The sequence below is a fragment of the Globicephala melas genome, chromosome 11, assembly GCF_963455315.2.
Source record: "Globicephala melas chromosome 11, mGloMel1.2, whole genome shotgun sequence".
In the NCBI taxonomy this organism is placed as follows: Eukaryota; Metazoa; Chordata; class Mammalia; order Artiodactyla; family Delphinidae; genus Globicephala; species Globicephala melas.
In genome coordinates this window covers 9,854,604-9,867,354 of record NC_083324.2, presented here as the reverse complement: position 1 = coordinate 9,867,354, position 12,751 = coordinate 9,854,604, and positions in this window count along the sequence as shown.

Sequence of the window (12,751 nt, the reverse complement as noted above, 5' to 3'; positions counted from 1 at the left end):
GAAGACTGATATGCCTGTCACCTTAAATCAAAAGCTAGAAATGGTTAGCCTTAGGGAGGAAAGCATGTTGAAAGCTGAGATAGGTCAAAAGCTAGACATATTGTGCCAAACGGTGAAGTGTGAATGCAAAGGAAAAGTTCTCGAAGGAAATTACAAGTGCTACCCCAGTGACACAAAAGATAAGACAGTGACACAGCCTTATTGCTGATTTGTAGAAAGTTTTAGTGGTCTGGATAGGAGATCAAACCAGCCACAACATTCCCTTAAGCTAAAGCCTAATCCAGAGAAAGACCCTAACTCCCTTTAATTCCATGAAGGTTGAGAGAGGTGAGGAAGCTGCAGAAGAAAAATTTGAAGTTCTCTGAGGTTGGTTCATGAGGTTGAAGGAAAGAAAACCGTCTCCATGACTTCAGAGTACAAGGTGAAGCAGCACATGGTGGTACAGAAGCTGTAGCAAGTTATCCAGAAGCTCTGGCTAAGATAATTAATTAAGATGTCTTCACTAAACAACAGCTTTTCAATGAAGACAAAACAGCCTCATCTTGGAAGAAGATGCCTTCTAGGGCTTTCACAGTTGGAGAGGAGAAGTCAGTGCTTGGCTTCAAAGCTTCAAAGCATTGGCTGATTCTCTTGTTAAGGGCCAATGCAGCTGCTGACTTTAAGTTGAAGTCAGTTCTTATTTACCATTTTGAAAGTCCTAGGACCCTTAAGAATTATGCTAAATCAACTCTGCCTGTGCTCTGTAAATGGAACAACAAAGCATAGATGACAGGAAATCTGTTGACAACAGATTTTACTGAATATTTTAAGCCCAGTGTTGTGACCTACTGCTCAGAAAGGATTCCTTTCAGAATATTGCTGCTTATTAACAATGCATCTGGCCACCCTAGAGCTCTGATGGAGATATACAACAAGATCCATGTTGTTTTCATTCCTCCTAAGGCGATGTCTGTTCTGTAGCCTGTGGATCAAGGAGTAATTTTGACTTTCAAGACTTATTATTTAAGAAATACTTTTTGTAAGGCTCTAACTGCCGTAGATAGTGATTCCTCTGATGAATATGGACAAAGTCAATTGAAAACTTCCTGGAAAGGTTTCACCATTCTAGATGCTATTAAGAGTATTTGTGATTCATGGGAAGAGGTCAAAATATCAGCGAAGGAGTTGATTCGAACCCATGGATGACTTTGAAGGGTTCAAAACTTCAGTGGAGGAAGAAACTACAGATGTGGTGGAAATAGCAAGAGAACTATAATTAGAGGTGGAAGCTGCAGATGTGACTGAATTGCTGCAATCTCATGAGAAGTTGCTTCTTATGAATGAGCAAAGAAAGTGGTTTTTTGAGATGGAATCTACTCCTAGTGAAGATGCTGTGAAGACTGTTGAAATGACAATAAAGGATTTAGAATATTACATTAACTTAGTGATAAAGCAATGACAGGGTTTAAAAGGATTGAGTCCAGTTTTGAAAGAAGTTCTACTGTGGGTAAAATGCTATCAAATAGCACTGCATGCTACAGAGAGATCATTCATGAAAGGAAGTGGTCATTGATGTGGCATACTTAATCGTTGTCTTATTTTAAGACATTGCCACGGCCACCCCAGGCTTCAGCATCCATCACCCTGCTCAGTCAGCAGCCATCCACATGGAGACAAGACTCTCCACCAGCAAAAAGATGACAACTTGCTGGAGGCTCAGAGGATGGTTCGCAATAAAGTGTTTTTTAATTAAGGTACATACATTGTTTTTTTAGACATAATACTGTTGCACACTTAATAGATTACAGTATAGTGTAAGCATAACCTTTATATGCACTGGAGAACCAAAAACATTTGTGTGGCTAGGTTTATTGAGATATTTGCTTTATTGCTTTGGTCTAGAACTGAACCTGTGATATCTCCAAAGTGTGAAAAGCCCTTTAAAAATTTTGATACAGGGATATTATTTCAGGTAAGAAATTATAATCACGTTCCAACAGAAACAGATGATAACCGAGTTGGCAGAGCTTAGGAAGGAACACAACCAAGCCAACAAAAAGCCTCAGGGACAGTTTAAAACACAGTGAAGATTATGGAAGCCGAAACAGTGAACACACAGACTGGAAACTGATAATATATTAAATAGGGTTATAGGAAAAAAGGATAGATACTGAAAACAAAACAGTGCCAATATATCAATACATTTCGTATCCTTGAATTAAAAAAACCCTCCTACTAAGGTTGGAACTGAAAACATCTTCTAGGGTATCATTCAAGAATCCATTTTTGAAACAAAAGAAGAATTGAAACCATATTATGCCTCAACAAAAATCAGTCAGGTATAGTTAAAACTGAAACACAACCTAGTGAAGTTATGAATTTTAAAGGTAAGAATATAATTCTTTGGGCATTCCAGCAAAAAGGTCATTAAAGGTTATTAAACCATAGTTTTCCCTAGTGTCTACAAAATAGAAGATTAAACATAAATTATGTTGTAGGTATAAAATAAAACACTAATATGTCCCAAAACAGGATAGAAAGTTTCCAAAGCATAGTAAGCTATCCAACCCACACACAATGAAGCAAAGAATTGTACAGAACTTAGAAAAAATAAAGCAATAAAAGAGGAAATATAACATGTGTTGCTGGAATGAATATAAATCCTATATTTTTAATATAAATGGCATACACTTACTGAAAGAAAAGAGTCTGTTACAAAGCAAAAACCAAAGTAGTGCTGTATATATGTAATAAATCTAAATCAGAAAGATTAAAAGTAAAAGGATTGTAACACCATACTGAGCTTACACATATGAAAAATAAGGTTTGTGCTCTTAATATAGACAAAGATAAATCAGGGCAGAAAGCATTGATTGTGATAGAGAAGGTGTTGTGAGTTGAATTGTGCCCAGATACATTCACGTCCTAAACCTCTCCGTGTGAATGTGTGACCTTATTTGGAAATAGTGTCTTGCAGATGTAATCAAATTAAGATGAGGTCGTACTGGATTAGGGTGGGCTCTGATGCAGTCATTGATGTTCTTCTATAAGAGATTCTTGGACAAAGACACACATGGAGGGAGATGGATGTGTGAAGATGGAGGAAGAAATTGATGTTATACCACCACAAGCCAAGCAACACCAGAGATAGCTGGCACGTGCCAGAAGTTAGGAAGAAGCAGGGAAGGATCCTCCCCTAGAGTCTTCAGAGAGAACATGGCCGTGTGGACACCTTAATTTTGGACTTCTTGCCTCCCATACTGAAAGACAGTAAATTAATTTTGTTCTAAATGACCGAGTTTACGATACTTCGTTGCAGCAGCCCTAAGAAGCTAATAATACACAAGGGAAACAAAATTTCAGTTAATGTAGTTCATAAAAAATACAGTAAACAATGAAAAACTAGACAAAACACTTTGGTTATAGGAGGGAGTAATTTATCTATCTCAGGCCATGAAAGATCAAGTGTACAAAAGGTAAGTGACTAAATGGCAAATTGGTGAAGTCGATGTAATTTAAATGTAACAGCATCTAGACCCTGTGCCAATTAAATATTTATCAAAAGAAGAAATTCTAAATATAGACCTATTATAGACAACTATGTCCAACCCCAATGCAGTTAAACTAGAAATGAAGATCAAAATTCAAAGTAATGGCTGAGCACCTGGAAAAATAAATGAGAGAGCAAGAGGGAGAGAAAAAATAGGTAGCATAGGTAGACGGGTATTGATAGACGGAGAGAGATCAGGAGGGCATGTTTCTTAATTTAAATCAGCAAAGAAATCAAAATTAAAAAGTCAGGATAGGGCTTCCCTGGTGGCGCAGTGGTTGAGAGTCCGCCTTCCGATCCGGGGGACACGGGTTCGTGCCCCGGTCTGGGAGGATCCCACGTGCCGCGGAGCGGCCGGGCCTGTGAGCCATGGCCGCTGAGCCTGCGCGTCCGGAGCCTGTGCTCCACAATGGGAGAGGCCACAGCAGTGAGAGGCCTGCGTATCACAAAAAAAAAAAAAGTCAGGATATATAAAAAATAATGACAAAGAAAACACTGTATAAGGGAATGTGTGAGACACAACTGAAAGACTGCTCAGAAAAAATATATGTAACCTCAGATGTTTATACTGTAAACAGGTGGAATGAAAGTCAATGCTTTGGACACTTAAATCAAAAAATAGAAAATTAATATATGCATATGCAAGTATGTATTCCCCCAACGCCCAAATTTGGCCTAATGGAAAAATATTATAACTCTCCACTGAAGCTAGGAAGAAGACAAGAATGTCCTCTGTCAAAAATATAAATGTGGCATTAAAAATTGGGAAGAACCAGGTAATGTTATCATTATTTGCAAAAGATCTGACATAATGGAACGATGCAAGAAAATCAGCTGGGACTCAGAATGATGCCTGGGAGCAAAATTAATATACAAAAATCAATAGCCTTGTTATATATAAACAACTGTATTTTAAAGTGGCAGAAAATACTTAATTTATAATAGAAATTTTTTCTAAACTACAGTTATTAAATCACAGTTTCCTGCAGGCTTACCTATTTATATTTGAAACAGAACTTTTGAATTTGCCCATTTACATAGGTCAGCTAATAAATCCTCCAAATATTTAATTTGTACACCAGATATATCTAACCCAGAGGCTCCTGTCTATCTTGATTTAATTTGTTACTGTATTTCTTTATTTTAGAATAGCCTCACTATTTACTGCAAAGACTGTAGTTTTCATTAAAATCCCATCATGGACCTTGTTATTCCCTCAGTAGATATTTGCTTAAGCTCTGGATGTATGCAATACGGGGCATATTTGTATAGAAAACAGTGGAAGAGAGAACTACATGTAAATGTCATGTCCTGAAGTGCCTTATAATCCTCTGATATTTTTCTGTAATGTAAAATATTTATTTACATTTATGTTCAACTTAACATTTATTGAGGGACAGACATTGGGATATAAAAATAAATCAGCCATGGTCAGTGATAATCTCAAAGGGTAGAGAGACACATAAATGATTAATGATAATACAATGTGGCAAATGAATTTATAGAAAGACTTAACATGAGCAAAGAGGAAGAGCATACACTCCCATCTGGAGAGTAGAAAAGGGGGAACCTTGCTGGAGATGGTGACTGGGTCTGAAGAGCTGGATTGGACTTAACTAGGGTAAAGACAGAATATTGCAGAGTGGTGGAGCCCTAGTATTGAAGCCCAGAATTTAAAACTTGCTAGCTGCATGACCACAGGCAAGTTACTTAACCTCGGTGTCTAAAATAGTGATTTTTTTTTTCCAGTTTGGACAGACTTCTTTTTTTTTTTTTAATTTTTACTGGAGTATAGTTGCTTTACAATATTGTGTTCGTTTCTGCTGTACAGCAAAGTGAATCAGCTATACGTGTACAATAAATGTGTGATTTTAATGGTGTGTTTAAAATAGTTCATGCCTGTCAGTGTTGATTGAGTATTAATGAAATGTTTACAACAGTACCTGGAGTGTAGTAAGTGCAGTATCGATAAAAACTATTCTTATTTTTATTACTAATTGGGGTCGAAGGGGAGGGAAAGAGCCTCACAGACAAGGGAGTAATATGAACAAGGACACAGAGGGAGGAAAACCAGCCCTGTTGCAGGATAAAGTTCAAGGGAGGAATGGCAAGAGATGATGCTGGAGAGGTAGGCAGGGACCAGTTCACCGTGGCCTTGAATGTCATCTTTAGGCAGCTGGAAATCATGCTGATGTGGAGGTCCTCTCAGCAGGAGAATAACACAGTCAGACTTGGCATTCAGAGCTATCACTTTGGGAGTTTGTAGTGGCTAAAACTGGAATGAAGTAGTTTAGGCAAGAAATGATGAAGGTCTGACCAAAGGACTGATACTAGAAAATAGAGAGGGTACAAGAAATGGAAGACATATTTAATGGGTAATATTATCAAGTCTCAGCAGATAGCTTATTATTATCTATTGTGGAGAGATGGGGGACGCATGGGCCCCATGGATTTCAGCGTGAGAGGAGGTTTTTATGGTTATCAGCAGCAGACAACATCTGTGGTCAGGGAAGATGAGGATGAGGGAGGAGACCTAAATGGCATTATTCACAATCTCCTTCCTCATTTTTTTGGAATGCAGAACCTTTCTTTAAACAGCTAAGCCTTTGAACTTGCTAAAATGTCAGCTCAGTTGAGCGTTACGTAGAATAAGAAAGTATAAGAGTCTCCCCTGACAAATTATGCCTTCTCTCTGTCGATGTAAATGCTCCCTTAAATAACCCTTAAATTTCTCCTCTATTTCTGAGGAACTGGTTGGGAGCTGAAGCAGGCTATAATAATTTAATCTCTACATAAATTCATAAAATGGAAGTGACAGGACAAAGTTATACCCTCCTGTGTTCTGAATGTTCACATCTCATTTCCGGATAGCATTGAATCTTTATCCTTTAAAATAACATCACATTCTTAAAAATTTGGTAATTTTCATCTTATTTGATTTGATGTGGCATTCTGAAGAAATTCAGGACGTTTTCCATCTCTGCTTTTACTCATTTGAATTCTATATAGATGCTTTCAGGGTCTTAGTTGCTGAATCTGCATTGTTGAGATGAAATCACAAGCCTTTTGATTTAATGTAAGAGCTTCATTATTCTCAGCTGTGTCATTTGGTGCCTGTATATCTGCTGCCTGAAAATGCCATCAGGATTCATCAAAATAAAACTCTCTTAAAATTTACTTTCTTTCTAAAAACAATAGGAAAAGTAGCTGGAAGGGTACAAAGAAGTCTAAAGAGGATGCACAATGTAAGTGGGGAAACTGAACAAGAATAAAATATGTACATATTTTTTGTCTCCAAACTTTGTCTCGTGCAGACATTTTGAAAATTTCTGATAAATTCAGAGAACAAAGCCCCATTTCCTTTCCATAGAAGAAGAGTTCAGATTAAAGACATTAGCGTAGTTTTTCCTTTTAGTTTGTGTTTATGCTGTATTCACAAAGTTAAAATAGATGCTTATTCCTACAACATTTTTATCTTTATTTGTTATGTACTATTTACAGATAGATCAAATTTAATATAACAGAGAAAGTAGACCAAGCGTCATATACAACTGTACCTGAGAAATCAGGCCGTGAAATAGAAGAAGGTTACCTAAGACTTATATTTTCCAAAATGGCATACGTACCATTGGTGATAGAGTAACAGGATTGGGGGTGTGATACTAGAATGGAATTAAATTACATGGAAACATATAATAAGGAAAATGTTCCTGTTTCAGCTTTCTTTCGGCGCTTCTGATTACTTCAAGGCCCTGGTGTGTTGAACCTGCCGTGTAGACATCACAAAAGCTGATTGCTAGCATCTCCTCCCATTTATGTTCAGTAACGTCCGTCACCTTGGGAACTTGAAATTGGCTATGGTAGGAGTATTTACACCACAGAAATCATAAAATGCTACAGTGGCCACCCTCCTCTCTCAGGCAGTTGCTTAGCATCGACCAGCAGGTCACTGGTGAAAGGGGATGGAGGGCGAACCTCTCTTTAATGACCAGGGCCTGAGCCTTCTGTGGGCAGGTAGACTCCGAACACCATTTTCCTTTCATTGCCTTTAGTTTTAGAATTGTCTTTCATTTATGCCAGGTGATACAGGTTTTCCTTTATAGAAATCAAGTGTATGAAAATATGAAGTGTTTTTCTTTAAATATATCAATATTTAAGTCAATTCAATAAGGAATGAGCCTGGTTTAAAAAAGAATTGGTAATAAAGATGATATGTAAATAGACCAAAATTGGGAAAGTCTTACTGGTCAGTCAGAATTTGCGAGTACCCTGCCCTGTACAGTTTCCCAGTATTTGTCACTGTATAGTCAACAGGCCTTAGTTCTCAGCCACAATTTTACCCTGTTAAACTTGCCTGAAGGAGTGAGGCCAGCATATCAAAGAAATGTGTTTGTTTACCGTCTCTCTGTATCTTTCCTTTATGCCCCCCCCCCGTGTAAGTTTCTGTGACACCTGAAGGGGGTTTTCTCTTTTGCCAAGACTGCCCTCCCTCGAGTGGTTCTGTCTCAGTGTTTGCAGGGGTTCTGTGGTTGCCTACCTTAAACGTATAGCTCCTTTCCTCCTGGCTCCCCTGTTATACCCTGGGCGTCTTCCCAGGGCTGCTTCTGTGAGAGCTGGAGTAGGATTGCTGGCTGGGGAACCGAGCCTCATAAGAAACTTTGTAGCTTCAGAGGCTTTGCTTGTGATTTTCTCTATTTGTTTGTGTGAAAAGGCAAGCAGATAGCATGCGGGTTGGAGACTAGACTCTGGCAAATATATTATCACTGTAATATTTACCTTGATCATCTCCTTTTGACCGTTTTATTGATATCTAAGATATATAAACAGGACCAACTCCTTCCCATAACTCAAACCAACAGCTGATTGATATTGCACCCTGTAGGCTTCTACTGACGTGGGTATCAGTAGACTGAAAAAAAATGTGCTATTTAAACCCTTTTCTGACTGTCATTCTCTTCAAAGACAGTATTTTGGGGAAGATATAAAGGTGAAAATGTAAGAGGATGTAGAAAATAGTTTTAAAATGTGTCGGTGTTCAATATTTAGAAGTCAGGAATTAGTTCTCTCTCCCTTCCAAAGACTTCTTTCCTTTGGTCTTCAGTCTCGTAAATAAGCCCAGAATGAAGACAAAATAATTTTAGAAGAGTTGAAATAGAGGATAAGATTAAACCATTGTTCCTATAGCTGCCTCTTTCCCAAGCTCAGTTTTCACTCCCTTGGGACAACTTTTCTGACCAGCCTAACATTTTCAGGCAGCTTAGATGACCATTCCTTGGGCTCCCATAGCATTTTATGTCTAAAGCTGATGTATTGCATTGAATTAGACTATAAATGTTTTGAGTATGCCGCAATAGCCACTACAGCTCCTGATACAAGGTGAAGCTCAGGTACTGTTGGTAAAAGAACTTTGTATAAACAATTTTCCCCAATACCTGCTATCTTTTTGTCATAGAGAAAGTGATGTCTACTTTCCAGCTTGATTGCCCAACATCCATTCTTTAATTAAATGATGTAAATGATATAATTTTAAGCCGCCTATGATCCACAGAGTGTGGGGATCACACTTTGAGAATTACTGTCAATCCCTGCTCAGCACCTCTGCCTCAGCTTTTTCTGGTTAGATGCATGTTAGGCGAGACCATACTGTCTTCCTTGTTTCTCCCACCCCCAGATCTGTGCCCTGCACATGGTAAGCCTTCATGGAGTTGAACAAATAAATCGAAGGATCTGCAAATGCTTTGCAAAAGTTAAGAGGATTAAAGTGTCATTGTAAAGTAGTGGCATATAAAAGATTTTGGGGTCAGGTGAAGACAGTTCTGTTTCCAGAAGTGTTTTGACAAGAGCACTAAATGAAATGCCTCCAGTGAATTTGAATTCATTGTGAGTCAGACAAAGGGTTGCTGTAAATTATTCTGTTGTCATGGAATATCAAGGAAGTTGATGGATAAAGGGACATACTAATGAGACTCTAAGTGACAATATGAAATGAAATCAATGGTCTCTAAGAGACTTCTTCTGAACGACCTTGGGAAAGCATCTGTTCTCATCATTGCCGATTACCAGGATTACTAAGCTTTGTAGGAGGTGCATTAACTCAAAAGGATCTTGTTCTTCTGGACCGTATCTTCCCAGATAGTGGGAAGAAAAGTGGTGAGAGATCATTTTGGGAGTGTAAAAAGTGAGAAGAGTTATTATTCATGATAGGTTTTACTGCTATGCCCTCTATAGCCACATTTATGTTTTTTTTCTTTTTTTTGTGGTACGCGGACTTCTCACTGCTGTGACCTCTCCCATTGCAGAGCACAGGCTCCGGGCGCGCAGGCTCGGCGGTCATGGCTCACGGGCCTAGCCGCTCCGCGGCATGTGGGATCCTCCCAACCGGGGCACAAACCCGTGTCCCCTGCATCGACAGGCGGACTCTCAACCACTGTGCTACCAGGGAAGCCCAACACATTTATGTTTTCTAAGCACCTTCATACCTAATAATTTTTGCAATCCCCATATAACCCCTGCAAGGTAAGAAAGAGTATGATTTTTAGGTGAAAAAGAGAACCTGAGATGTGGACTCTTTAACTAAGGGTAAAAGTAAACTTTTAAATGAAGCACAGCTATTTACAAATAGGGGTAAGGTGACAAAATAAATATCTTGATTCGTAAAAAGGGGTGCTTCTAGAAAGACCACACCATGAACATTGATTGCTTCTTCATTTTTCAATTAAATCATTGCTTCCTTCTTTCCTTTCCTCAGGAATGCCCCTCTTTAAAGCCTGGAATCCTCTTGCCTACCTTCTGTAAGACTGCTATAAGTCTATAAGACTTTACTATTCAGCTCTTTGCTCAAATGTCATCTCTTCCAAGAAGCCGTTTCAGAGTACTCTCTTTTAAGTCACACCCAACCCTCTCAGATATATCACCCTGTATATTTCATTTATAGAGATAATCACAATTTGATATTGGCTTGTGAGTTTTTTTCTATATTTATTGTTGGTCTTCTTTGACTGGAATATAAACTCCTCAAGGGTAGAGACATCCTTTGGCTTATCCTGACAGTGTCTTAGCACAATGCTTAAACATAACAGGCACTTACTGCATGTTTGTTAACTGAATGGATTCATTCTCCTTTAACTGAGTTTCTGCCATGGGCCAGGCACCAATAATATTAAACGCAGTTGTTGCCTCAAGGAAACTAATCCTTGAGGCCTTGAGATCATCTTACAAGCGGGGCCCATTTCTATTTCCCCTTGCTACACATGAGTCTTTTATTGGCCCTGGGTTAATAATCTTGCAGCAGCTAAGAGATGCCGATGGCCAATAAGATCAATTAATTTAATAAGAAGCAGTAGAACATAATGATTAAGAAAGTGGACAGTGGAGCCAGATTGCCTTGTTCATTTTTTGGTTCTGCTGTTTGCTGCCTTTATGGCTTTGAGCAAGTTACTTAACTTCTCTAAGCCTCAGCTTCCTTATCTGAGATGGGGATAATAATATCTATTTTTGTTCTAAGGACTTAGTAAATTAATATGTGTAAAGTGCTTAAAATAGTGTCTCATGTATACTCGGTACGGTATAGTGTAAGTAATAATTATTGTATATAGCCACAAGTGAGAGTTCCACACAAAATCAGATTCCGTATAACTCATGTTACTGAAATTCAGGGGATAATCCAAAAAAGCGGTCATTGCCATTGAGAAATATAAGGGATGCACGGTGAGAATGTCTTACATGTATGAATGCTAAGCTAGTATATTTTGCCTTTACTTTACCGTCAAACTCATTTGGATTGTACATGGAGGAGACATTTCAATTTCAAAGTAGCCAGAATGAACTTAGGGAAATGAATAGCTTTTATAAGACGTCATGTAATAAAGCATACCGCCACCTTTGATAAGTGTGTACTGAAGAGTTTGATGTATGGTTCCGCACATGGTAAGCATGCCTTCATTTAAAGGGACTCAGAATGTTTCTGCACAACTCCAACAGCCAAGGGAGGAATAAATAAAGAGAAGCAGCCGCATCTGAAATGGGGGTTATGGGTATATAAGTATTGCCTTACCAGCAGTAGCTTTTGGCTCAAAGGATTACACTAGAATCACTCAGAATCACAACTGAACAGAGATGAAATCTAGTTTAAAACTCAATATCTGGGGCTTCCCTGGTGGTGCAGTGGTTGAGAGTCCGCCTGCTGGTGCAGGGGACATGGGTTCGTGCCCCGGTCCGGGAAGATCCCACATGCCGCGGAGTGTCTGGGCCTGTGAGCCATGGCCGCTGAGCCTGCGCGTCCGGAGCCTGTGCTCCACAACGGGAGAGGCCACAACAGTGAGAGGCCCGCGTACCGCAAAAAAAACAAAACAAAACAAAAAACTCAACATCTGAGCAGAAAGTAATTGAAATTTTTAAAAAAATGCACAGCAAGAAGATTGGTCAGTATAAACCCTAATAACCCCGTACAAGCAAGAAGTGTTTCCATTTGAACAACCCCATTTAAAAAAATAGTGCAAATCTTTTTATATTACTTTATTTTGTTGGTGCATCACTTCTGTCTTGCAATGCAATAACATGGCATTTGAAATGTGTATCTTCACGTTAACCAGAAAACAAGTTTTCTAACCTTAATTTTGCACATAAAGTATCTGTATTTGGTTAAATTTTCCTCAAAACCCTTTCCAGATTGTTAAAGAAGTCATCATGCTCTAACTTGAGCTGTTTAATCTTGTTTATTTTCTCTTTATATAGCAGCCACTAGCTGTTCTCGCTTTCTCATTTCCAGACCTTTCACAATTATTGCCGAAAAGCATACCAATTTGATTGTTCTGTTGTAACTTTGCTACTTCTCTTATTTTACTGCTCGATCTCATTTCTACTCATGTGGAATTCAGACTGTTAACTCTGCATCTTTTAGGTGGTCTGTTCACCTACAGGTGACATTTTCCTCTCAGCTTCACCTAGGCTTTGCCATTCAGCCACGCAGGCCCCCAGGTGCCGTCTGCTCTTGCTCACTAACAACCCCGTACTTGTCAGTCTACACTGATTTACTCTCAAAGTATCCTAATTAATGGCTCTTTTATATTTCCTTGTTTTATTTTTCAAGGCAAAATCTCAGATTCTAAGTTCTTGGCATGTAAAAATATCAAAGACCTAGTATTAACTAAAAAGAAAGTCCGTAAAGTGTTAAGGCATTATGGAGAGCATTATCCCATTCTCATTCAAATAAAAATGGTATAA